This window comes from Lepisosteus oculatus, unplaced genomic scaffold (genome assembly GCF_040954835.1).
Source record: "Lepisosteus oculatus isolate fLepOcu1 unplaced genomic scaffold, fLepOcu1.hap2 HAP2_SCAFFOLD_74, whole genome shotgun sequence".
In the NCBI taxonomy this organism is placed as follows: Eukaryota; Metazoa; Chordata; class Actinopteri; order Semionotiformes; family Lepisosteidae; genus Lepisosteus; species Lepisosteus oculatus.
Window position 1 is genome coordinate 836,594 of NW_027168298.1, and position 24,907 is coordinate 861,500.

Below are 24,907 nucleotides of genomic sequence, written 5' to 3' on the forward strand. Positions count from 1 at the left end.
GGATACAAAATTGAACCTAGTCGCCACATCACATACATCCTGTTCAATGATAAAAAGGTAACATCTATCCTCGCTCCAGAGTAAATCTCACGTTGAGGGCATATTTTTTTTCACTTTACCGTGAATCGGGCTCGGCTGCACAGAGGAGAGAGCAGAGCAATGAGGTCACGGGGACAGGGGAGTCACACGCTGGCTGTTTGAACACGCGGAAGATCACTGAGGGATCCACAGTATATGGACCCTCCGTGCGCAATCAGTCCGCACTCCGGACTCTGAATCCTGCCATCCGAGTTAAGATCTCGGCAGAACCTGAAGCGCAGTTCCTTCTTAAAACGTAATCTGGTGAGCATTTCTAGAATCGTACTTGTATAGATGCAGCCTTTAATGTGTTGCTAGGTTAAAATTGATGACTTCTTGTATTTCAGTAGGCAACTGCCCTCTTGATTTCAGATTGAATTTCTTTATTACAGGGGCGCTTTTATGATGACAGAGTCATGTTCAGGTACTTTGCTTGATGGAGGAAGCTCATTTCGGACTCTGTGATCTGCTCACCTGGAAAGGTCTGCTGTACTACTACAAGAGAGAAGTAGAGTCTGGAAGAAGGGACAATTTTATGATGCTTTGGAAGGTAGTTTTTTTTTTCTTTGAAATCGAAATGAATCAGAATATCAGAGCAAAAGACAAACTCTTGGTTTGGTTTAAAGAGATATGGTTTTAAAACAGACAAAATGTAGAAAACAGGTGTTTCTCACTTCTGGAAAAGAATGGACCGGGGTATTTTACTAGTTGCAGTGCTGAGCTCACCGGCTTGCAGTCCTGCAGTGTTGCACCAGGGTCAGTGGTGCAATGGATAACACGTTTGACTACGGATCAGGAGATTGTAGGTTCGACTTCCGCCTGGCTCGGGTCGTTTTTAAACGCATCAGGCTACTCCCTAAGTAGCCTGTGCTACTTACTGTATTGTAATCGTACCCAGTAAGAGATTTCCTTCATGTAAATGAACTGCACTTGACAGCTTTAGAAAAACACCTGGGCTCAGTACGGTGCTGAGAGCTAATCGTTGCTGTTGTTCTAATTAGCACGCACTGCATCGGCTATGAACCCGAACTTTTCAATTATTCCGATCAGTAAGTCAACACGTAGTCCACATGAAAGGTAGAAATATTCTCTTGTCTGTCTCTTGTTTGTATAGAACTGAATGTCCCTGACAATGTACTGTTAGTTTTAATTGAAGAACGGCATTTGTGTTCAAATATACCAGACAAGTTTATGTAACTGCTCATGCGACACTCAGTTGTAATTAGTCAAGAAATAAAGTCGAACAACAGCTGCGGGTTTGATTCTGAACGTATGAGATTGCAGCGTCTTTTACTTCCATTGACAAATGATAGAGATTCGAAGAGAGATCCTTCAGACCAGCAAGCAAACCCACGGCTATTTCGGTTTTCTATCTAGGCAACGTTGGTGTCTGCAATAGCATACATGAAAGCGTGATGCAATTTCTGTGGCTACATTTGTTGCACGTCATGCACAGTAAGAGTGTTTCTAACACCAAATAAAAAGTCAACAATTAGCGATCACGCCTTCTCAGTTAACCCACTGAAACCCTTGCTGTTAACAGTTCTTTAATGCGTGCTTTACGAGCACCTACATATCGTGTCGGTTCTTTCAGCTTTATTCATTAGGTTTTCAAAGGCATAAGTAGAGCACCAGAGGTGCGAACGCAGAATGTATGGTAATCTGAAGAACTGCTTTCCATGGCAGCGGGTCCAAGCGATTTAACGTTTTTATAGTACCGGGAAAGGAGAAGCGGCACTTTGCCTTTGCCGCGCAGGCACAAGGCGACGTGCGGCAGACGCAGGAGTCGGCAAGTTCTGAACCTGCGCGGGGAGTCCCTAACGCATTTCGAATCCATCGCCTTAACCACTCGGCCATGACAAAAGCGAGCTCGCTGCCGCCGCATTCCTCCTATAATCTAACACGGAGTGCGAGGTGGCTGCGGAAACCTTTTTAAAGTCGCTCTCCGTTAAAAAAAAAAAACCTTTCACAAGATTCGTGCCGGCAGACAGACACGCCTCAGAGGGTTTAAGGCTGGCTTCACGTTCAAATGATAAAGTCCCCCAGTCCGGATGTCAAAATGCAACTTTGGCAGACAGAAAAAACAGCAACAAACCACAAATGTGGAAAAGGATTTTACAAGCTGCACCACACTGCACTTTCAAAAGCATTTACATTCGTGTTAGACGCAGGAATTGCCTTTGATTTGCGCGCTTACGAACGCCATGGAAAACGAAACAAAACCAAAGCCCTCAGCTCCTGCACTTGATTATAATGCCGTTACGTGTCGAAGCAGGAATTTACGTCATCCTACCACTGCAACACGGGGAATAGAGGGAAATGAGCACAATCTACGAATTGTCTCTAAACAGTCCCTACAGTTGTAAGACGCCTGGAAGCGTGCACCCCCATCATTAATCTTTGCGCATCTGTGCAAGGTAAACTCTGGAGCAGTCTCTGAAACGGCTCAAAGGAAACACGTGATTGATTCCATGTGCATCTGGGGTTCATTTCTTATTTACATTTAATTCAAGGGAAAGGCTTGGGTCAGTTTCAGACGGCCTCCAACAGCGAGATTCAAGCGCCCCACCTTCAGCCCAATCTGCGCCGCCAGAACGCCAACGGCTCCTCTGGTCTCTGGGGTGCGGTTGTGACCCTGTAACCTAAAGTGTTGGTGGCAGACAAATGGAGACTAACAGGTGATGTCCTAGGACATGACTACATTGTGACACTCGGTGGGGATGGTGACCATTGCTTGGAAAAGAGTGCGAGGCCCCTTTAGAAAAACATTTTGTTAACAGGCATTCTGCCTCAGCCTAAACACCTATAGCTTGCAAAGCGCATGCTATTAGACAGGCACCTCTGCAAGACCTTAAGAGTCTCTTAAACTAGTGATAGTAAGGTGTTCCCAATGGGCGATGTTTGGCTTTCAAATCATCTGTCTGTGGAAGCGCCGAGATGCAGCTGTTTAAGGCTTAGAAGCAGCTGACTGTTTCACTAGCTAGCTGATTACTGTCAGTCAGGGAGCTCAGAGGTGAAAAGCCTGTCTGAGAGACAATTCGCCGTTGTTCAGTTCAATATGTTCCGTACCAGCTCGGCGCACCTGAGATCATCTTGGTAGCCGTGTAGCTCAGATGAGTGAGAGCGTGTCTGTGTGTACCACCGTGATTGGATGCCGGTCCTTCTCAGGTCACAGTAAACCTTCTGCTGCCTAACTTTCCTAATTTTGGGGATCCCTTTGTAAAAGCAAAGGAAAAAAAAACTGGCTCTTCATCAGCATGATCGACCCACCCAGTGTGCCCCTGTGGCTTAATGGATAAGGCACTGGCTTCCTAAGCCAGGGTTTGTGGGTTTGAGTCCCATCTGGGGTGCTTCTGTCCCATTTTGAGCGTACAAATGTCCTTGTGATTTGCAAAGCTGCAACCCCACCTTACTCAGTGAGCGTCTCTGCTTTTCTCTCACATACAGTTGGGAGAAAAACTTTTGTAAACAGCCCTTCGGAATGATGTGGATTTCTGCATGAATGGCTCCTAACATGTGATCTTATCTTTATCTAAGTCATAATAATTAATAAAGAGAGTGTGATTTAACAAACAACACACGCCCAACATTTGACATTGCTGTTTCTTTATTGACCAAATGGTTTAAAAAATCAAGGTCATTGATGGAAAAAGTACGTGAACCCTTATATTAAGGAGCTAGTGGAACCTCCTTTATGACAAAAACCTCAACCCCCACTTTCTGTAGCGGCTGGTCAGACCTGAGCAGCGGTTAGGAGGTATTTTGGCCTATTCCTCTATGAAAAACTGTTTCAGTTCATGTATATTTTTGGGATGTCTTGCACTGAACGGCCTGCTTCAGATCACGCCACAGCACTTCAATGGGATTGGGGTCAGGACTCTTACTTGGCCATCCCAAAATACGGAATTTCTTTTGTTTCAGCCACTCTGTTGTTGATGTACTCCTTTGTTTTTGTCATGCTGCATGACCCAGCGTCTTTCGAGTTTTAGATCACAGGCAGACACCCTGACATTCTGCTGTAGATTTTCCTGATACATCTTGGAATTCATCGGTCCCTCGATGATTGCAAGCCGTACAGCCTCCGCCATCCTTCCCAGGTGGGATGAGGTTTTGGAGTTGGTATGCAGTGTTTTGTTATCTCCAAACATAACGCTGTGCACATTTACCAACAAGTTCAACTTTTGTCACGTCTGTCCACAGAACATTGTTCCAGGAGTTGCTGTGGAACATCCATGTGGTCTTTAGCAAACTTGAGAGGGGCAGTGGTGGTTTTTTTGGGGGGGAGAGCAGTGGTTTCCTCCATGGTGACCTCGCATGATCACCACTCCTGTTCAGATTTCTTCTTATGGTGGACTCATGAACACAGACGTAAGACAAAGTCAACCACCTGTTCGCTAGATCCCATCCCCACTCAGCTAGTCAAAGATTCCCTCGAAGGACTGGCAGGACCTATAATTAGTATGATGAATGCATCGCTTGCGTCAGGCGTTGTACCTGATCAATTTAAGGTAGCGGTTGTTAGACCGCTCCTTAAGAAGTCAAATTTGGATCCACAAGTTCTTAACAACTACAGGCCTGTCTCAAAGGTCCCATTTCAATCTAAAAGTCTTGGGAGAATAGTTGTTGCCCAACGTCAATCGTATCTGGATTCAAATAATATACTTGAGAAATTTCAGTCTGGTTTCTGAAACTGCATTAACAAGAGTCGTAAATGATATTCTCTTAGCTACTGATGCGGGGAATGCAACAGTGCTTGTGCTTCTAGATCTTAGAGCTGCCTTTGACATGGTTGACCTCTCTGTTTTGTTACACAGGCTTGAGTTTGAGGTTGGCTTATCTGGAACCGTCCTTCAGTGGTTTACTTCACATTTTACTCATCGTTTTCATTATGTTCAAATATCTAATAATTGTACTGCTTCATCAATGTCACCAGTTCAATTTGGGGTACCAGAAGATCAGTGCTGGGACCAATATTGCTCTCTCTCTCAACATGCTGCTGCTAGGTAGGATAATATGAAAAAATAATATGAACTTTCATTCATATGCTGATGACACTCAAATAAACATTTTGTTTACACCAAACGACAACTCTTCTATTATCAGTTTAGTTAAATGCATTAAGGAAGGAAATACTTGGATGTGTGAAAACTTTTTGTTACTCAACTCTGAGAAAAATGAGGATCTGTTGATCGGAGGCAACAATACTGATAGGACTACTATAACTTCAGCACTTAACTCAGAGGATTTAAACATTTGCCTCAAAGAGACAGCACGTAACCTAGGCGGCATATTAAACACAAGGCTCTTAACAACTTGCATTGTTAAGTGCCTTGGGACAACCTTGTTGTGAAAGGCGCTATATAGAAATACATTGATTTGAATTGAATTCACAATGTAAAATGTTGTGTGTGTTGTTTGTTAAACAAGACTGTCTTTATTTATCAAAAAATAAAAGGAATTTGCTAGGAATGCAAACGTTAGGTTGCGCTTCTTCATGCTGCATCGTCGGCATGAGTGGAGCTTTTTAAACGTCTGTACTTACTGTGCCCCATAAGAAATCGTTTGTCCCCGTTCAAAAGAGATTGTGCGATGTCCTGCAGTGTTCGCAAAGCAAACCTTTGACAGTTTGAAAAGAGGAATTTATTCTGCTTCCTGTGCGTGCAGTAATTACAAAGTTGAACGTCTTTACACGATTTGCTGCAGTTTTCAGTGGGCGGGCTTTGTCAGATGGCTTGGAAAAACGCACTGTGTTTCGGCTCGGGAAACATCATGAGAAGTGTCCTGCATGTTTTCTGTGTATAGCTGTCTTTTATCGCATACAGAATTCATTCGAAATCATTGATTTCTCCAATTAACAAGGGTCCCTTAAAAGATTAGTCAAAGTAACGTCTAATCGGATTAGTTTCCTTAGAGCTGGTTCAGAGTTTGCTCAAGAGTTTACCTTTCACAGATGCGCAAAGAAGAATGTTGGGGGTGCATGCTTCAAGGTGCCTTATAGCTGTAGGGAGTGATTCGAGACGATTCGTGGCGTGTGCTCGTTCCCATATACCGTACGCCCCGGGGTGCAGTGCTAGGATGACGTACAATACCGCTTGGGCACGTAACGGCGTTATATGCAAGTGCGGGACGTGAGGGTTTTCGTTTGTTCATTTTGTTTTGCTCTGCTTTGCTTTGTTTCGTGGTCAAGAGGCGTAAGGTAAGTCGTAATCCAGGGAGAACACTGGTGGCAAACAGTCCGAGGTGAGAGGCGAGGTCCAAAGTCGAAAAGGCAGAAACGCCAGGTAGAGCTCTCAAGGAGTAGACTCAATACCAGCGGGAAGCAGGTAAAGATGGTAAAAATAGCACTGCGTACCGCACGGTGGAGTGTGTGCAGGTGGGTTAACTTGTGCGGCGGCGTTTGTTAATAATCACCCGCTGCTGGTGCTGTTTAGATTGCTTAAGAGTTGGTCTTAACTGCCTGGCGGTCATGACAAGCTCCTCTTTAAGCTGTGGTTTAGTTTTGCATTCATGTGTTTCTAGAGCAGTTATTTATGGGGGTGGGTGGGTCTTTCACAGAGGCTCAGGACAAATCCCCCGCCTGAAAGTCTAATGTGTGCGTTCAGAGAGTCACAGGTCAAGAGCCAGGCAGGAGGACAATGGACAGAAGAGCCAACGAACTAAAAATAAAAGAACAGATATGAAAAAGCCACCATCTTTTTCTTTTTGACATTTTCCGACTTTCACGCAAGCCAGGACAAAGTTGCTTGTAGCTACTTGTGGATTCAAATACTCTATCGAGTGCTTTGATGAGTTTTTGCAATTTGATTGTCGTCCTGTCAGCCTGTTTCTGTTTTTTTTTTTCAATCTAGGGATGGAAAGTATGAGGGAAATGATGGAGCAATCAATAACCGCTCCGGAAAAATGGCAGAAAGAAATGGTCCGTCACTAAGGACATTTGTGAAGCAGAGGACTGACATCACCACAAAGGCGACACATTCTGCTGATGGTTTTGGTGAATAATGATTGAGGCTCGTTAAGAGAAAGGTAGCTGTGTCAGCATGCGTAGGCTGCAAAGGATCAAGCAAAGGTTTACTCCATGCTGAAAAGAGAAGAAAAGAAGCACAACGTTTCGACTGTGGAGCCTTCTGCGCCATCTTCTTTAGCGGTGATGATGTTTACATTGGAAAAACGGAGACATGCGTCCCTGGGTGGGCTTGAACCACCAACCTTTCAGTTAACAGCCGAACGCGCTAACCGATTGCGCCACAGAGACTGACGGCTGCTTGTGCTCCCTACATTTGCAGGTTTATGGTCAAAGAAAATAATCACTTGCGCTTCTTGCAGCCGGCAATCTTTTTCCACTGACAACCAAGAAATGGATTTCATCTTTCACAAGCTGTATGGATTTCTTCAAAAACAAGTTATTCCAGAAAGGAAATGAATTCTTGCATTAAACTGAACCAAGCTGTACATGTTTGTCTGAAATGAGACATTCGGCACAACAAGACACGGAGAGAGGCACCGCTGGTATTCAGACCCAGGATCGCCTGCTTACCAGGCAGGCATTTTAAGCCACTAGGGAACAGCGCCAGCGGAGCACCGCGCTTTTACAGACACTTGGACACATCTGCGTTCGGTGTGCACTTAACCTGCTCTCTGAGCCCGTTGCCTCCGTCCCATTTAATAGCAGAACTGACGCCAAGAGAAATGATGAGAAATGGCATTTATCGGGCACTTTTCATGTCCAAGGAGCTCAATGCCCTTGACACCTCCCCAAGGCGACAGAGCTGTGCATTCTTTGGCGACACCATTTTTTCTTTTGTTTAATTTCTATACTTATTGATAGAATAAAAACGATATGTCATGTACTGTAAGGGAAATGTCTCTTTTCATGGGGAAAGCTAGCACCAGCAAATGTTGTGTTTAGAAGAAGTGATTTAACATGACACGTGACCTAATTTACCGGAGCAAAAGCTCACCCAGCAAGCCCTGCTTTACTTCTACAGGAGAGAAGTACTGTAGAGTCTGCAAGATGTTCAGCTGGGTACCTACGTCAGCATGCCTCGGCTGCAAAGGAACAAGTAATAGGTTTATTGCATGCTGAAAAGAGAAAAACGGAAACACAGCGTTTCGACTGTGAGGTCTTCTCACACCTGAAGAAGCCTCACACCTGTAAAAGGCTCCATGGTTTTCTTTCTTCTCTTTTCAACATGGAATACACCTATTGTCTGCAAGATGTGACAATTTCATGGTGTTTTGGAAGAAAACCTTTTTTCTTTGAATTCAAAATCAATCGGAATTTCAGCACGACACATCAACACTTTTTCTGTTTTAAGGAGATGATATTTTAAACCTGATAAAAATAGTAGGAAACACAAGTTTCTTGCTGTGAAAATTTAGATGGGGAAGTGTACTACTAGTAGCAGTGTAGAGCTCTCTGTGGTGGAGTGCAAGCACGTGTTCTATGGGCCAGTGGCGTAATGGATAACGCTTCTGACTTTGGATCAGAAGATTGTAAGTTCGAGTCCTGCCTGGCTCGCGAGGCTTTTAAACCTCTCAGGTTCCTCGGTAACAGGTTGCCGTCATGTATATGAACTATAGAAAAGCATTTGCCACAACCCGTAAATTAGCACGCAAGTGCGGGCTGGTGAACACAGAACTGTATGGAGATCATCTCCAGCTCCGAGCTCAATTGCAATGAAAAAACATGCAGAAAAGAACTGGAGAGCAGCTGAATTTGTGCTCAGTAGGGTGGGGAGGACTCAGCATTGCTATTGTTCTAATTGGCATGAACTGCAGGGGATCTGAATCAGAACATGTCAGATAGTTCGATCATTGCGTCAATATGTAGGCCACGTTAATACAGAATTATTACTTTGTCTGTCTCGTCTTTGTATATAGCTGAATGTCCCTGACAATTTCATGTTAGTTTTTAAGAACGACATTGGTGCTAATATATACATATATAGCATATAAGGAAAACGTAAATGTTTAGTCCATGCTGAAAAGATAAGAAAACCGCCACAACGTTTCATCTTGGAATAAATCTTTACTTGTTGTTTTGCAGCCTACCCATTCTGACCTAACTCCTCCCTTGAAATTCCCTAACAGATAAGGGTACGTAACGGCTCATGCGATGCTCAGTTGCAATTTGTCCCAAAACAAACAAGAACAGCAGCTGAGGGTTTGAGTTTGAACATGCACTGTATTAAAGCAGCTTTTATTTCCATTGATAAATGCTAGATATTCCTACAGAGATTCTCCAGGTGAGTAAGCGATTCCTGTTTCTGTTTCTATTTCTGTTTCATATATATACATTATATATATATATGTTACATGTGTCTCTGCAATAGTATAAATGTGTTATACACTATCAGGGGCTGCTTTTTTGTGCACCTCATCTACAACAAGGGTTTTTTTTTCATTTATGTTTGTGGACCTTCACCATTTGAGGAAGTGAGTTAGATAAGAAAGTTACAGGTATGGTGAGCAATGACTGACAAAGGCACGTACTGGGTATTCCTTACAGAAGTGTAAGCAATTTGTTCTAAAAAACACCGGCTAAAGTCCAACATCGTTAGCAATCTTATTACTTAAACAGAATTAACATCAATAAACTGTAAGGTGCTGGTACATGCGAGTAGATTTGATCTTCTATTAAACAAAAATGCAATTACAGCTCTAAAAAGGTCAACCTAGACTTCTGTAACAGATCTGTTCAGGTCATCGCTGTTTCTCTGACCTTGTGAGTCTTTGGAATTTTAAAAGTGTATTTTGCTTGCCTTTCATGTGGTCTGTGTACAAGTCACTGTGGCGTATGCGGTCCTACACAGCCTTGCTATAGACGTGACGAGCCTCCGCTATGTTGCAATGGAGAACAGGTTCAGTACGGAGCTGCTGAGAAAATTCAGCTGGAAAGCTCGTTGCAGAAAAGCATCGTTATCTGTGTCCAGCGGCAAAGCGTCCATCGTGGGTGCTGAAGAATCGATTTCACAGGCTGCGGGTCCAGGCGATTTAGAGTGTTAAAGGTCCCAGCGAAAACGGAACGGCGCTGGTCCTTTTACACGCACGCACGCAACCAAATGCAAAGGACGCCGTAGTCGGCAGGATTTGAACCTGCGCGGGGAGACCCCAACAGATTTCAAGTCTATCACCTTAACCACTCGGCCACGACTACAGCGAGCGCTGCGGCCGCTGCCTTCTTGCTACAATCGAACAGGGAGTGCGAGGCGGCGGCGGCAGTGGAGGCAACTTTTTTCAAGTTCGCTCTCCGTTTAAGAAACCTTTTACGCCATACGTGCAAGCACACACACACACACACCTCAGAGGACTTAAGGGTGGCTTCAAGTTGGAATGATAAAGTCTCCCCGTTCGGACATGAAAACAGAACGTTCTTAGACAGAAAGCAATCAACAACGGAGACATGTGGACGACGATTTTAGTCACTGCACTTTGAATAGCATTTTTACTCCAGTTACAGGAGATGCACCAATGGCCCTTGACCTACGCTCTTACCAATGCCTTGAACATTCAAACAAAACAGCCCTCAAGTCCTGCGGTTTAATATAACGCTGTTACGTGTCGAGGCAGTATTTGACTCTGTCCTACCGTTGAGACACGGGGCGTATATGGAAACGAACACATGCTACGGATCGTCTCTAATCGGTCCCTACAGTTGGAAGGCTCCTTGAAGCGTGCACCCCCATCATTCATCTTTGCGCATCTGTGAAAGGTAGACTCTTGAGCAATGTTTGAGCCAGCTCTAAGGCAACTAGTGCTATTGGACAGACACCTCTGGAAGATCCTAAGAGTCTCTTAACACCACTTCCAGCAGCAAGCTTAATTGTTCGCTGGAGGTCTCCCACCCAGGTACTGACCAGGCAAAGAATCACCAGTACATTGAATGAGGAAGTTAATCCTGAAATCCAATTACATATCTCAAGGTAAGACAAATCCATAAGAACATGTCTTAGTATTACTTCGTTTACATTAGTATGGCACTGAGTTGGAGCTCCTCTTTAAGCTGTGGTTTAGTTTTGCATTCATGTGTTTCTAGAGCAGTTATTTATGGGGGTGGGTGGGTCTTTCACAGAGGCTCAGGACAAATCCCCCGCCTGAAAGTCTAATGTGTGCGTTCAGACAGTCACAGGTCAAGAGCCAGGCAGGAGGACAATGGACAGAAGAGCCAACGAACTAAAAATAAAAGAACAGATATGAAAAAGCCACCATCTTTTTCTTTTTGACATTTTCCGACTTTCATGCAAGCCAGGACAAAGTTGCTCGTAGCTACTTGTGGATTCAAATACTCTATCGAGTGCTTTGATGAGTTTTTGCAATTTGATTGTCGTCCTGTCAGCCTGTTTCTGTTTTTTTTTTTTTCAATCTAGGGATGGAAAGTATGAGGGAAATGATGGAGCAATCAATAACCGCTCCGGAAAAATGGCAGAAAGAAATGGTCCGTCACTAAGGACATTTGTGAAGCAGAGGAGTGACATCACCACAAAGGCGACACATTCTGCTGATGGTTTTGGTGAATAATGATTGAGGCGCGTTAAGAGAAAGGTAGCTGTGTCAGCATGCGTAGGCTGCAAAGGATCAAGCAAAGGTTTACTCCATGCTGAAAAGAGAAGAAAAGAAGCACAACGTTTCGACTGTGGAGCCTTCTGCGCCATCTTCTTTAGCGGTGATGATGTTTACATTGGAAAAACTGAGACATGCGTCCCTGGGTGGGCTTGAACCACCAACCTTTCGGTTAACAGCCAAACGCGCTAACCGATTGCGCCACAGAGACTGACGGCCGCTTGTGCTCCCTACATTTGCAGGTTTATGGTCAAAGAAAACAATCACTTGCGCTTCTTGCAGCCGGCAATCTTTTTCCACTGACAACCAAGAAATGGATTTCATCTTTCACAAGCTGTATGGATTTTGAAATGTATGGACGATGCCAGGTGTCCCACAACACCACAGCGCCGACACACCTTTGGTTGTCCCACATAAAAAACATAGCCATTGCAGGCGCCCAGCCGGATTGTAGAGGGCAGGTGCCTTAAGCCTCCATTTACATTGTCCGGTAGCAAGCGAACCTCGAATTTCCTTGCTCCTGTTTTTATACCGTCAACATCTCTAACCTCAGTTCCATGGTGGACGGTGCAGTACTGCTTAAGCCAGGTGTGAATGTCCTCCGTCTTTGCCAGTTCCGAGAACATAACAACATGCACCGTTTTCCTCTCTCTCTGTGTCAGAGGCTGCAAGTTGATCTTCTCAAGGGCAGGAACTTTCCCTCTTTTTGCCTCAAACACATCCACACATTGTTCAAACAGAGAATAGGTAGCAAAAACAACCTCAAATGCTTTCTGACCTGGGAGAGCGAAGATGAAATCCAAGTGCCGAGGTTCAAAGCCACGTTCCTTCTGTAACACTTTTCTGCTGAACTGCATACGATCCATGAAGAGGTCATCCAAAAGCTCAAAACGTACAGCATTCTTGCGGGATCCAAAGGTTGCCATCTCAAACTGCAAAACAAACACTGCTTCCACAAAACAAGAAAACAATCCAACTACTCTAACTACAGGCTGATCAAGGTATCTCCCCTGCCAGGTAAGCCGAGAGCCGCAGGCAATGAGCCCAGAGCTGAACGGGCCCCACTGGCTCGTTTGTAAGGCCAGGTGCATTGCCAACCACGACCGGCAGGGCAGAGGCCTTGAAGGCGGCCTGGGCTCCTGCAGCTGTCCAGCCACGCACTCTGGTTTCTCTTCATCTCGTACAAATCTTTTGCCTTTTACTAAAGATTTCCATGGAGAGGAACATGAATGAGTTCCATACAATTTTTGTGCTTCCCTGCCTTCGGGTGGGGCGCAGCTGGGCTGGACAAAGAGAGAAACTAAAACCGCTCACAATCGCTCTTATTACGGCGACTGTGGCCGTCTGCTCTGCGAGTCCTCGGTCTCCGCCTCTCTGATTGGCGCTCTTTTCTTTGGGGGGCGGGAATATGCTGTGAAATATGAAGCGTTACAGCAACGACATGCCATGAGACGATTGATAACGATTTCCATAGGATCCCCGCGGTTGCCTGGCAACCGTCAGCTTTGCGCAGTGGCAGTATCGTAGCCTGTGAGGTTTAGCCGAGGCGCGATTATTGCTAGTTGAAAACTTTTCCCAATACCCCGCTTCCGCCGGTTTGCAATACAATCGGCGAAAGCAATTTTTGACAGTCTCGTCAGAGACTGAGCAAGGTGTTTAAAGACAGATTTTGTCATGGTAACATCATGGTAGAAAGAAACAAGCTTGTTACGTCTCAACAGAAACGCTCTTTAGCTCTTTCAGCGTTATGCAGAGAACAGCGTCTGTCGAGATCACTTTTGAGTCAGCGCGAAACGCCGTGTGCTGTCAGTTTGATTTCATATTGCTCGTAGCGGCGCCCGGCTTTTGTCTGTCAAACGTTAGGTTGCGCTTCTTCATGCTGCATCGTCGGCATGAGTGGAGCTTTTTAAACGTCTGTACTTACTGCGCCCCATAAGAAATCGTTTGTCCCCGTTCAAAAGAGATTGTGCGATGCCCTGCAGCGTTCGCAAAGCAAACCTTTGACAGTTTGAAAAGAGGAATTTATTCTGCTTCCTGTGCGTGCAGTAGTTACAAAGTTGAACGTCTTTACACGATCTGCTGCAGTTTTCAGTGGGCGGGCTTTGTCAGATGGCTTGGAAAAACGCACTGTGTTTCGGCTCGGGAAACATCATGAGCAGTGTCCTGCATGTTTTCTGTGTATAGCTGTCTTTTAACGCATACAGAATTCATTCGAAATCATTGTAAGATTCTCCCTCAGTTCCGTTGTGCAGTGCTTTACCTCTTTCAAAAGGCTTCACTTTCCTAGTCACATTCCAAGGCTCATCGAACCCGGGCTGTTTCCTCCAGCGGTATAGTATTGCAGTGAGACAGCACGATGCCTGCAAGACTATGTCACACTAAACGCCACAGATTGTGTTTGTCCGTTCGTGTCAGTCGTCCTGCAGCCACGGGAAGTGGGACACAAACATGCTGCAATGCTTTCAGGACGTTAGGATTTGTTTGTGCAACATCCGAGAAGAGTACTTGTGGCTTGAATGTGAACTGTACGTGCCCGCCCCCTTTCCTCTGTAGTGCATGAGTTCCTCCCGGCATGCCCTTCGTCATTGTTCTGTCATCTTGTATTTAAAGGGTTGTATTTCTGCTGCTGAAAATAAGCAACGGTTTTCTCACAACGCCCTTTGTTCCCGACGGAGCCCTTGTCTGTCATGAAATTCTTCAAAACCTCAAGCTAGAAGAAGAAGACGACAAATATGAAGCGTTACAGCAACGACATGCCATGAGACGATTGATAACGAGTTCCATAAGATCCCCGCGGTTGCCTGGCAACCGTCAGATTTGCGCATTGGCAGTATCGTAGCCTGTGAGGTTTAGCCGAGGCGCGATTATTGCTAGTTGAAAACTTTTCCCAATACCCCGCTTCCGCCGGTTTGCAATACAATCGGCGAAAGCAATTTTTGACAGTCTCGTCAGAGCGTGACATAGTCTTGCAGGCATCGTGCTGTCTAACTGCAATACTATACCGCTGGAGGAAACAGCCCGGGTTCAATGAGCCTTGGAATGTGACTAGGAAAGTGAAGCCTTTTGAAAGAGGTAATGTCGACGCTTTTTTAACAGAGCACCAAAAAAGCGTCTTTTTTGAAGGCCTGGGTACTGAGCATTGGTGGTTCAGTGGTAGAATTCTCACTTCCCACGTGGGAGGCTCTGGTTCGATTCCCAGCCAAAGCAGTGGCTTTTGCAGCGAGCGGCTCCATCACTTGCATCCCCTTGCAACTCGCAACTGAAAACCCACTGAAGCAAAGCATTTGTTAGCCAGGTCAGTACCCGGATGAGGGTGAGCTACAGGGAAAAACAAAGTTTCCAGCTGGAAGCGGTGTTAATGGTGCCGGTGGGGGGGCGCTCAACCTGAGGTCTGTGCGGGTCCCAATGCCCCAGCATAGTGACGGAGACGCTGTGTTGTAAAAGGGCGCTGTCTCTTGGATGAGATGTAAAACCGAGGTCACAGTGCTCTGTGGTCATTAAAAATGACCACCAAAACCTTTGACAAAAGCTCTTGGTAATTGATGGTCTTCAATAATGCTTCTCCTTTAGGTACATTTTAAATCAGCTGAAAAATGCTGTGAAATGGGGGGTCACTTCACGCCAGTGTAGGATTTGGGTTACAAGAACCATGAAACTGCACGAGAAAGCCCGTACACTGAATTACACGGCTTTCTATTCAAAGGAGGGCAAAAGAAATTCCCTGAGTTCGATTTTTTGCAGCACAGAGAGGATTGCTGTCGTGAGGCTGGTTAGCTCAGTTGGTTAGAGCGTGGTGCTAATACTGCCAAGGTCGTGGGTTCGATCTCCATACAGGCCAGGTCGTTTTCTCCTCTCTTACAAAAGCTGTTAGGTTCCTTTCCGTGGTGAGATGGGTTGTCATGCAACGCTGCCACATAGTGCCGACAGACAATTAAATGACAAAAATGAAGAGAGTTAAAGCAGCTGGAAAGGTTTTCTTACAACTTTTGAGCTGACACAGTTTTGGAAAATGTTTTCTTCACGCTGCACTGTACCACATAGGCAGCCAAGAGTCTCCAAAACAAAACAGAATTGACAGTCATATAATGTCCATTAACCCCGGTTTTAAACACAGACTCATGTCTGCCATCATAAGAATATGAGTCCAATATTTTAGAATATAGTCAGAATGTCTTCTAACCTTACCTGTGGTGTCTTTAATCCCTATTGCTCAATGCATGGTGTACGTACTGCATACATGTGTCTTGAGAATGAGGAATGGGCCCCTGAGACATTTACCTGTTTCACAAATGATCGGATTTTACTAGAGATTCTGTTTGGGATTCAGATGTGCATTCGGACAGCAATTCCTTTCAAGAAATGATACGTTCTGGATGAGGTCAAAGGTGCTGGAACACTGTATTTAGGATGTGTTTGCAGTGATTGTGTCTCCTGCTTCAACGCAGTGATATATAGATGTGCTCCTGTAATTTATTGGTACATGCCCAGGGCAGTAAGTAGTCTGAGGATTTATTTCCAGAAGGCATAGAGCAGTGAAACAGTGAAGTAGTGCAGCACACTGGATCATTATATTATTAGAATCTATTCTACCTAAATTATTACATTATACACAACTTGAGCTCTCAGCACCGTACTGAGCCCAGGTGTTTTTCTAAAGCTGTCAGGTGCAGTTCATTTACATGAAGGAAATCTCTTACTGGGTACGATTACAATGCAGTAAGTAGCACAGGCTACTAAGGGAGTAGCCTGATGCGTTTAAAAACAACCAGCGCCAGGCAGGAGTCGAACCTCCAAACTCCTAATCCATCGTCAGACACATTATCCATTGCACCACTGGCCCTGGGGTGACACTGCAGGACTGTAACCCAGTGAGCTTAGCACTGCAACTAGTAAAATATTATCCCCGGTCCATTCTTTTCCAAAAGTGAGAAACACCTGTTTTCTACATTTTGTCTGTTTTAAAACCATATCTCTTTAAACCAAACCAAGAGTTTGTCTTTTGCACTGATATTCTGATTCATTTCGATTTCAAAGAAAAAAAAAACATTACCTTCCAAAGCATCATAAAATTGTCCCTTCCTCCAGACTCTACTTCTCTCTTGTAGTAGTACAGCAGACCTTTCCAGGTGATCAGATCACAGAGTCCGAAATGAGCTTCCTCCATCAAGCAAAGTACCTGAACATGACTCTGTCATCATGAAAGCGCCCCTGTAATAAAGAAATTAAATCCGAAATCAAGAGGGCAGTTGCCTACTGAAGTTCAAGAAGTCATAAATTTTAACCTAGCAACACATTAAAGGCTGCATCTATACAAGTACGATTCTAGAAATGCTCACCAGATTACGTTTTAAGAAAGAACTGCGCCTCAGGTTCCGCCGAGATCTTAACTCGGATGGCAGGATTCAGAGTCTGGAGTGTGGAATGATGGCGCACGGAGGGTCCACATACTGTGGATCCCTCAGTGATCTTCCGCGTGTTCAAACTGCCAGCGTGTGACTCCCCTGTCCCCCTGACCTCATTGCTCTGCTCTCGCCTCTCTGCAGCTGAGCCCGACTCATGGTAAAGTGGAAAAAAATATGCCCTCAACGTGAGATTTACTCTGGAGTGAGGATAGTTGTTACCTTCTTATCGTTGAAACGGATGTATGTGATGTGGCGACTAGTTTCTTCTCCATTAGCAGGCTTAAGGTTAAAGAAAAAAACATTGCTGACTTCTTTTTTTTTTGCCAGCCGCGAGCGCTGATTAGCGAGGTTTGTATTTCATGTTTTGCAAGTTGCATCCATTTTAAGAAAAACAAGTCATTCAAGACAGGAAATGAATACTTGCATTTAATTAAGTCTAGCCGTAGGCGGTTGTCTGTAAGGACCAGTTCTGTTCGAGAAGACAGAACAAAGAAGGCACCACTGGGATTCGGACCCAGGATCTCCTGTTTAAGAGACAAGCGCTTTAACCAACTAAGCCACGGCACCCCGGGAGTATTGTCCTTTTGCAGCCACTTGGACACGCCACTCAGACACATCTGCATTCGGTGTGTGCTCCGCCTGCTCGCTGAGCAAGTTGCCACCTTTACATACAATAGCAACATCGACACCAAGAGAAAGGATGACAAATGGCTTTTATCTGGAACTTTTCATGTCCAAGGAGCTCAATGTGCTTTCTGTGTACAACAGGGCCACTGAACTCCACACTGGCCACTGAACCACAGCAGTGGCTTGCTGGCTTGACATCTCCCAAGGAAAATGTTGAAATCGCATGTGGAACAGGAAAAGGACCCTCGAGTACGAGGGAAAAAAAAGAAAAAGATCATCTGGAGCGCGCCAACCCATTTCTGGACAGCCCAGTTCTGTTCACGAGGTGGCTGAGTGGTTAAGGCGATGGCTTGTTAATCCATTGTGCTCTGCATGTATGAGTTCAAATCCCACTCTTGTCGGTTTCCATGTCTGACATGTGTGCCCGTTCGACGTTGGCCCTCCTTTTGTTTGCTCCAGTACTAGAGCCTTACATTTTCTAGCGGTGGCTGAACATGGTATAGTAGGCTAACGTCGGTATCGAGCAGTGGCAGTAACAGTATTTACGTGCCACTGCTGCCAAGTGGCTCTGGGTTGAGACCGCGTTTTCACTTACTTGCAGCACAAACGGAGAAAGCGATTTTTGACAGTCTCTCGAGAGACTGCGCTAGGTGTTTAGGGATAGACTTTGTCAGTTCCCCCTGGGATGATGGCCTCTCAAATAGTTTGTGATTCCTCTAGACGTTTATACAGTAGAAGCCTGCTTCGTGGCTTAAATCCAAGCTAAGGAAACGAGTTAGAGGTCTGATGCAGAACTGCGAATTCAATGAACGGGAACACTACAGTACATTGCACTGTATGTGTGAGGAAAGCTGCCCCCTTCTGTTCCTTGTCGACCGAACAGAGGACTGTAAAGGATACCGCCAAGAAACTTTAGGATGCTGGTTGGAATCCAGCTCCAAAGAAGCCCCTTTGGGTGTTATGTAATCAAAAAGTAAGAACAGAGAATCTCCCTTTGATCAAAAGCGCAACAGAACTGTTTTCCGTGGAGCAGGTTTCAGACCCGTAGACCTGTTTTATTTGTAGGGCAGGGCGCATTCCCAAACGCGAATCTCCTGTTTTAGAAATGCTTTGGGCGGCGTGAAGTGAAAATAAGAAGTGGGCTCCAGATGCACATGGAAGCAATCAAGTGTTTCATCCGAGCTGTTTCAAAGACTGCTCAACAGCTTTCCTTTTACAGAGGCCCAACGATTAATGATGGGGGTGCACCCTTCAATGTGCCTTACGACTCTAGGGAGTGATTGAGACGATTCGTAGCGTGTGTTCATTTCCCTCTATTCCCCATGTTGCAGTGGTAAGATGACGTAAATTCCTGCTTCGACACGTAACGGCGTTATAATCAAGTACAGGAGCTGAGGGCTTTTGTTTTGTTTCGTTTTCTATGGCGTTCGTAAGCGCGCAAAACAAAGACAATTCCTGCGTCTAACACGAATGTAAATGCTTTTGAAAGTGCAGTGTGGTGCAGCTTGTAAAATCCTTGTCCACATTTGTGGTTTGTTGATGTTTTTTCTGTCTGCCAAAGTTGCATTTTGACATCCGGACGGGGAGACTTTATCATTTGAACGTGAAGCCAGCCTTAAACCCTCTGAGGCGTGTCTGTCTGCCGGCATGTATCTTGTGAAAGGTTTTTTTTTTAACAGAGAGCGACTTTAAAAAGGTTTCCCCAGCCACCTCGCACTCCGTGTTAGATTATAGGAGGAATGCGGCGGCGGCGAGCTCGCTGTAGTCGTGGCCGAGTAGTTAAGGCGATGGATTTGAAATCCATTGGGGACTCCCCGCTCAGGTTCGAATCCTGCCGACTACGGCGTCTGCCGCATGTCACCTTGTGCCTGTGCGGCAAAGGCGAAGTGCCGCTTCTCCTTTCCTGGTACTATAAAAATGCTACATCGCTTGGTCCTGCTTCCATGGAAAGCAGTTCTTCAGGTAATTCTACTCTCTTACCAAAGCTGTTAGGTTTCTTTCCGTGGTGAGATGGGTTGTCATGCAACGCTGCCACATAGTGCCGACAGACAAGTGTGTTGCGGGAGAAGAGAAAAGTGTTTGAAGATTTAAGAGTGTCTTAGGTGGAGCCAAAATCAAGTGTCACAAATGCAAGTGGGAAGATTTCCAATGTTTAATATGGTCAAAATAAGCGGAAGTTACCAGCTGGTCCGGCACAGTCTGCCATGCTTTTGTCATATACTGTAAAGTGGTGTGGAACTGGGTGTCGAACTGGAGCCTCACCATTTGCATATGTGAGGCTCCAGTTATACATCGAGTGTCACATTAAATGACAAAAATGAAGAGAGTTAAAGCACCTGGAGAGGTTTTCTTACAACTTTTGAGCTGACACAGTTTTGGAAAATGTTTCCTTCACGGTGCACTGAACAACATAGGCAGCCAAGAGTCTCCAAAACAAAACAGAATGGACAGATAGGAGAAAATTCCCACTCGTCCTGAAGTTCCCAAAATCCAGCACTGAGCGTAAACAAAGTGTCTAAGTAGCGTGGGAATGCTAACCCTAACCCTAGCTGGAGTTTGAGCAATCCGGCACTGAGCGTAAGAAGATGAGTCAAAGTAACGTCTAATCGGATTAGTTTCCTTAGAGCTGGTTCAGAGTTTGCTCAAGAGTTTACCTTTCACAGATGCGCAAAGAAGAATGTTGGGGGTGCACGCTTCAAGGCGCCTTACAGCTGTAGGGAGTGATTCGAGACGATTCGTGGCGTGTGCTCGTTCCCATATACCGTACGACCCGGGGTGCAGTGCTAGGATGACGTACAATACCGCTTGGGCACGTAACGGGGTTATATGCAAGTGCAGGACGTGAGGGTTTTCGTTTGTTCGTTTTGTTTTGCTCTGCTTTGCTTTGTTTTGCTTTCCATCGCGTTGGTAAGAGCGTAAATAAAAAGGCGATTCCTGTGTCTACCACTAATGTAAGAGCTATTTCAAGTGCGACGTGGTGCGGCTTTTCAAATGCTTGTGGGCATTTCTCTGTTGTTGATTCTTTTTTTGTGTGTAACAAAGTGGCATTTTCATGTCCGGACGGGGAGACTTTATCATTCCGACATGAAGCCACCCTTAAGTCCTCTGAGGCGTGTCTGTCTGCAAGGCTTGTATTTTGGAAATGTTTTTTTGAAACGGAGAACGACTTTGAAATAGGCTTCCGCCGGCGCCTCGCGATCCAGGTAAGATTGTAGCAAGAACGCAGCGGCAGTGGGGCTTGCTGTAGTCGTGGCTGAGTGGTTAAGGCAATGGACTAGAAATCCATTGGGGTCTCCCCGCACAGGTTCCAATCCTGCCGACTACGTTGTCCACTTTCAGTCGGTGTGTTTCGGCTCAAGCAAAGAAGCGCGCCTCTTTGCTGTTCCTGGTGGTTTTAAAACGCCCAATCGCTTGTACCCGCTGCCTTAGAAATAAGTTCTTCAGCGTCCGCAAATGGCATTTTGCAGCTGGAAGCAGATGTCGACGCGTTTTGCACAGAGCACCAAAAAAGCGTCTTTTTTGAAGGCCCAGGCACTGAGCATTGGTGGTTCAGTGGTAGAATTCTCGCCTGCCACGCGGGAGGCTCGGGTTCGATTCCCGGCCAATGCAGTGGCTTTTGCAGCGAGCGGCTCCATCACTTGCATCCCCTTGCAACTCGCAACTGAAAACCCACTGAAGCTAAGCAGGTGTGAGCCAGGTCAGTACCTGGATGAGCTACAGGGAAAAACAAAGCTTCCAGCTGGAAGCGGTGTTAATGGTGCCGGCGGGGGGGCGCTCACCCTGAGGTCTGTGCGGGTCCCAATGCCCCAGTATAGTGACGGAGATGCTGTGTTGTAAAAGGGCGCTGTCTTTTGGATGAGATGTAAAACCGAGGTCACAGCGCTCTGTGGTCATTCAAAATGACCACCAAAACCTTTGACAAAAGCTCTTGGTAATTGATGGTCTTCAATAATGCTTCTCCTTTAGGTACATTTTAAATCAGCTGAAAAATGCTGTGAAATGGGGGGGCACTTCAGGCCAGTGTAGGATTTGGGTTACAAGAACCATGAAACTGCACGAGAAAGCCCGTACACTGATTACACGGCTTTCTATTCAAAGGAGGACAAAAGAAATTCCCTGAGTTTGATTTTTTGCAGCACAGAGAGGAGCACTGTCGTGAGGCTGGTTAGCTCAGTTGGTTAGAGCGTGGTGCTAATAACGCCAAGGTCGCGGGTTTGAGCCCTGTACGGGCCAGGTCCCTGTTTGTGAAACAGGCAAATGACTGTCTCAGGGGCCCATTCCTCATTCTCAAGACACATGTATGCAGTATGTACACCGTGCATTGAGCAATAGGGACTGAATACACCACAGGTAAGGTTAGAAGTCATTCTGAGGTGCCACATGTGAGGGATACAGCTAGGCATCCGAAATGTAGGGTTTGAGACCCTTCAGGAGTACTGCATCCTTTGAGACAGACCCGTGCATGTTAAACAAATGATCATTTCTTTCGGCATTAGGGACTAAATATACTAAACATATGATGCTAAAATGTTATTTTCACATATATTAATGTAATAAATGATTGCTTATGCTTTAGAAACAAATCTAATTAAAATAAAAGCTTAAGTTTTGTATTTATCTTGTACCATAGAACATGATTTTCTTTGTATTTCAAGCCCACAAAGTGTCCAAATGACGCACTACATGATATAAGGAAGATTATCACATGCATATCGGTATTATCTTTCTTATGAAAATGCATTCCTTTCATTACCTTTTACTTTTTAAAATGAACTCAAATTGAGTATAATGTAATAATTTAAGTAGAATAGATTCTAATAATATAATGATCCATTGTTTTGCACTACTTCACTGCTTCACTGCTCTATGCCATCTGGAAATAAATCCTCAGACTGCTTACTGCCCTGGGCATGTACCAATAAATTAAAGGAGCACATCTGTTTATCACTGCGTTGAAGCAGGAGACACACAGTCTCTGCAAACACATCCTAGATACAGTGTTCCAGCACCTTTGACCTCATCCAGAACGTATCATTTCTTGAAAGGGATTGCTGTCCGAATGCACATCTGAATCCCAAACAGAATCTCTAGTAAAATACGATCATTTGTGAAACAGGCAAATGACTGTCTCAGGGGCCTATTCCTCATTGTCAGACACATGTATGGAATGCTTTCACCGTGCATTGAGCAATAGGGATTAAAAACACCGCAGGTAAGGTTAGATGTCATGTTCTATGATCATTTCTTTCAGCATTAGGGACTAAATATACTAAACGTATGATGCTAAAATGTTATTTTTACATATATTAATGTAATAAATGATTGCTTATGCTTTATAAACAAATCTAATTAAAATAAAAGCTTAAGTTTTGTATTTATCTTGTACCATAGAACATGATTTGCTTTGTATTTCAAGCCCACAAAGTGTCCAAATGTTCTATGATCATTTCTTTCAGCATTAGGGACTAAATATACCAAACGTATGATGCTAAAATCCTGAAAAAAGGATGTGCTCCATCTCGTCAGTAGATTGGATTCCAAAACTGATTTGGGTCAATATACATTACCTTTGAAATTAAAGTACAGTCTACTGTAGGGAACCATCAACTTAGAAAGCATTGGCCTTCCCTGGGGGTCAGGTAGGTGCAAAAGATAAACCTTTATCCTATCTTTATCTTAAGATAAGTGGCCAAGCAGTATTTTTCCAAGTTTCACCAAGCACATCATGTTGCCATAGTAGACAAAGTTCTATAAAATGTTAAATAACTTTTAAAAAAAGCATCTTGGTCTTACAGTACTGTACAAGGTGAATTAAACTGTCCCTGGTAATAAAAAGTAATTAGAAGCATCTCAGAAACTTTATCTCTAGAAACATTAGCTGTTTTATATCATGTAATTTAGTGTGATGTTGTCAGAATTCAAGGACATTAGCACACACAGAAATTGGTTCAGTTAAATCTAAAAAACACAGCTAAACATGGGTTTAAATGTAACAGAAGTCTTACCTCTTGTCAAAAGATTTAATTCAAGAAGCGATGTAATAAATGATTGCTTATGCTTTATAAACAAATCTAATTAAAATAAAAGCTTAAGTTTTGTATTTATCTTGTACCATAGAACATGATTTTCTTTGTATTTGAAGCCCACAAAGTGTCCAAATGATGCACTACATGATATAAGGAAGATTATCACATGCATATCGGTATTATCTTTCTTATGAAAATGCATTCCTTTCATTACCTTTTACTTTTTAAAATGAACTCAAATTGTGTATAATGTAATAATTTAAGTAGAATAGATTCAGGTAGGAAATATAGAGTCATGATGTTTATGGCTGACATCATTTCACATGGGTGAATTTTAAGCTAAGAAATAAAAACATTTACAATGAAGATACCATTGCTTAATTTTAAATGCCTTTAAAAAATAAATACCTCCTGAGAATAATTTGCCACTCCCAGATCCTTGGTAAGGTACTGTTTGAATCCAATCAGGAGAGGAGCATCCAGGGAGTGCTTTCTATAGAGTCCAGCTTGGGCCACTCTCTTCCGGCCTGCTGATACTTTTTAACTACTCAGGGCCTGTAAGGATATAAAACACCGGTTTAAACATTTTAGACCTATAAGACAAATTAGAATTTTAGTAAAAAATAGATACATCTGAAAAATAAAAAGTCTTACTGCTGATAGAGTTCTTCAGAGCTCACATCTTCCCCTTCCTTATCCGCTTCTGTTTCAGTTTCTAGAGCAGCCTCTGGCATCTCTTCCTCCTGGACTGTGGCCTCTTGCTCAGGGCCGCTGGAATGCAGGTAGATTCTTTTCAACATGCTTTTACATAATATGTTGTAACAATGATTTCAAAAAGAAACTACAGAAGCCTTACAGATTAAAAATATCTCACCTTGCCAATGTGTCTTCAGGCTTCCCATGTACAAAAAGGCCCAAGGACTCTAGCAGTCTTACAACCACTATCCTGTTTGCCTCACCAGACACGATCTCTATTCTGTGGTAATCCACGATGACCCCGTTCTTCAGGTGATTCATCATGTCCTCCCTCGCCTGTTGAGAGGCCATCCTGATGTTTTCTGCCGTGGCGTGCTTCATACACGCCCTCTTCAAGTGAGCAGGAAGCTGATCAAGAGTATTCAGGCACATCTTGCACACCAGGGGAATCCTCGCGGGTTTCCTTTGAAAATAAATAATACCATCTGTGTATAGAAACAAGCTAAGACTGATTTCTTA

General features: G+C 44.4%; 9 non-coding genes across 9 annotated transcripts; 6 read left to right on the forward strand and 3 right to left on the reverse strand.

Annotated features, from left to right (window-relative positions):
- Positions 1-7,256: 7,256 nt before the first annotated feature.
- Positions 7,257-7,330, reverse strand: trnan-guu (transfer RNA asparagine (anticodon GUU)). The gene has a single exon. It is a non-coding gene; the product is annotated as a tRNA-Asn (tRNA).
- Positions 7,331-8,523: 1,193 nt separating this feature from the next.
- Positions 8,524-8,596, forward strand: trnaq-uug (transfer RNA glutamine (anticodon UUG)). The gene has a single exon. It is a non-coding gene; the product is annotated as a tRNA-Gln (tRNA).
- Positions 8,597-10,152: 1,556 nt separating this feature from the next.
- On the reverse strand, positions 10,153-10,234 carry trnas-uga (transfer RNA serine (anticodon UGA)). The gene has a single exon. It is a non-coding gene; the product is annotated as a tRNA-Ser (tRNA).
- Positions 10,235-11,774: 1,540 nt separating this feature from the next.
- Positions 11,775-11,848, reverse strand: trnan-guu (transfer RNA asparagine (anticodon GUU)). The gene has a single exon. It is a non-coding gene; the product is annotated as a tRNA-Asn (tRNA).
- Positions 11,849-12,794: 946 nt separating this feature from the next.
- On the forward strand, positions 12,795-12,911 carry LOC138234143 (U5 spliceosomal RNA). The gene has a single exon (XR_011187839.1). It is a non-coding gene; the product is annotated as a U5 spliceosomal RNA (small nuclear RNA).
- A 227-nt stretch (positions 12,912-13,138) lies between these two features.
- Positions 13,139-13,280, forward strand: LOC138234110 (U4 spliceosomal RNA). The gene has a single exon (XR_011187805.1). It is a non-coding gene; the product is annotated as a U4 spliceosomal RNA (small nuclear RNA).
- Positions 13,281-14,450: 1,170 nt separating this feature from the next.
- On the forward strand, positions 14,451-14,592 carry LOC138234122 (U4 spliceosomal RNA). Its single transcript, XR_011187817.1, has one exon. It is a non-coding gene; the product is annotated as a U4 spliceosomal RNA (small nuclear RNA).
- Positions 14,593-19,427: 4,835 nt separating this feature from the next.
- On the forward strand, positions 19,428-19,509 carry trnas-uga (transfer RNA serine (anticodon UGA)). The gene has a single exon. It is a non-coding gene; the product is annotated as a tRNA-Ser (tRNA).
- Positions 19,510-21,204: 1,695 nt separating this feature from the next.
- On the forward strand, positions 21,205-21,275 carry trnag-gcc (transfer RNA glycine (anticodon GCC)). Its single transcript has one exon. It is a non-coding gene; the product is annotated as a tRNA-Gly (tRNA).
- Positions 21,276-24,907: the final 3,632 nt, after the last annotated feature.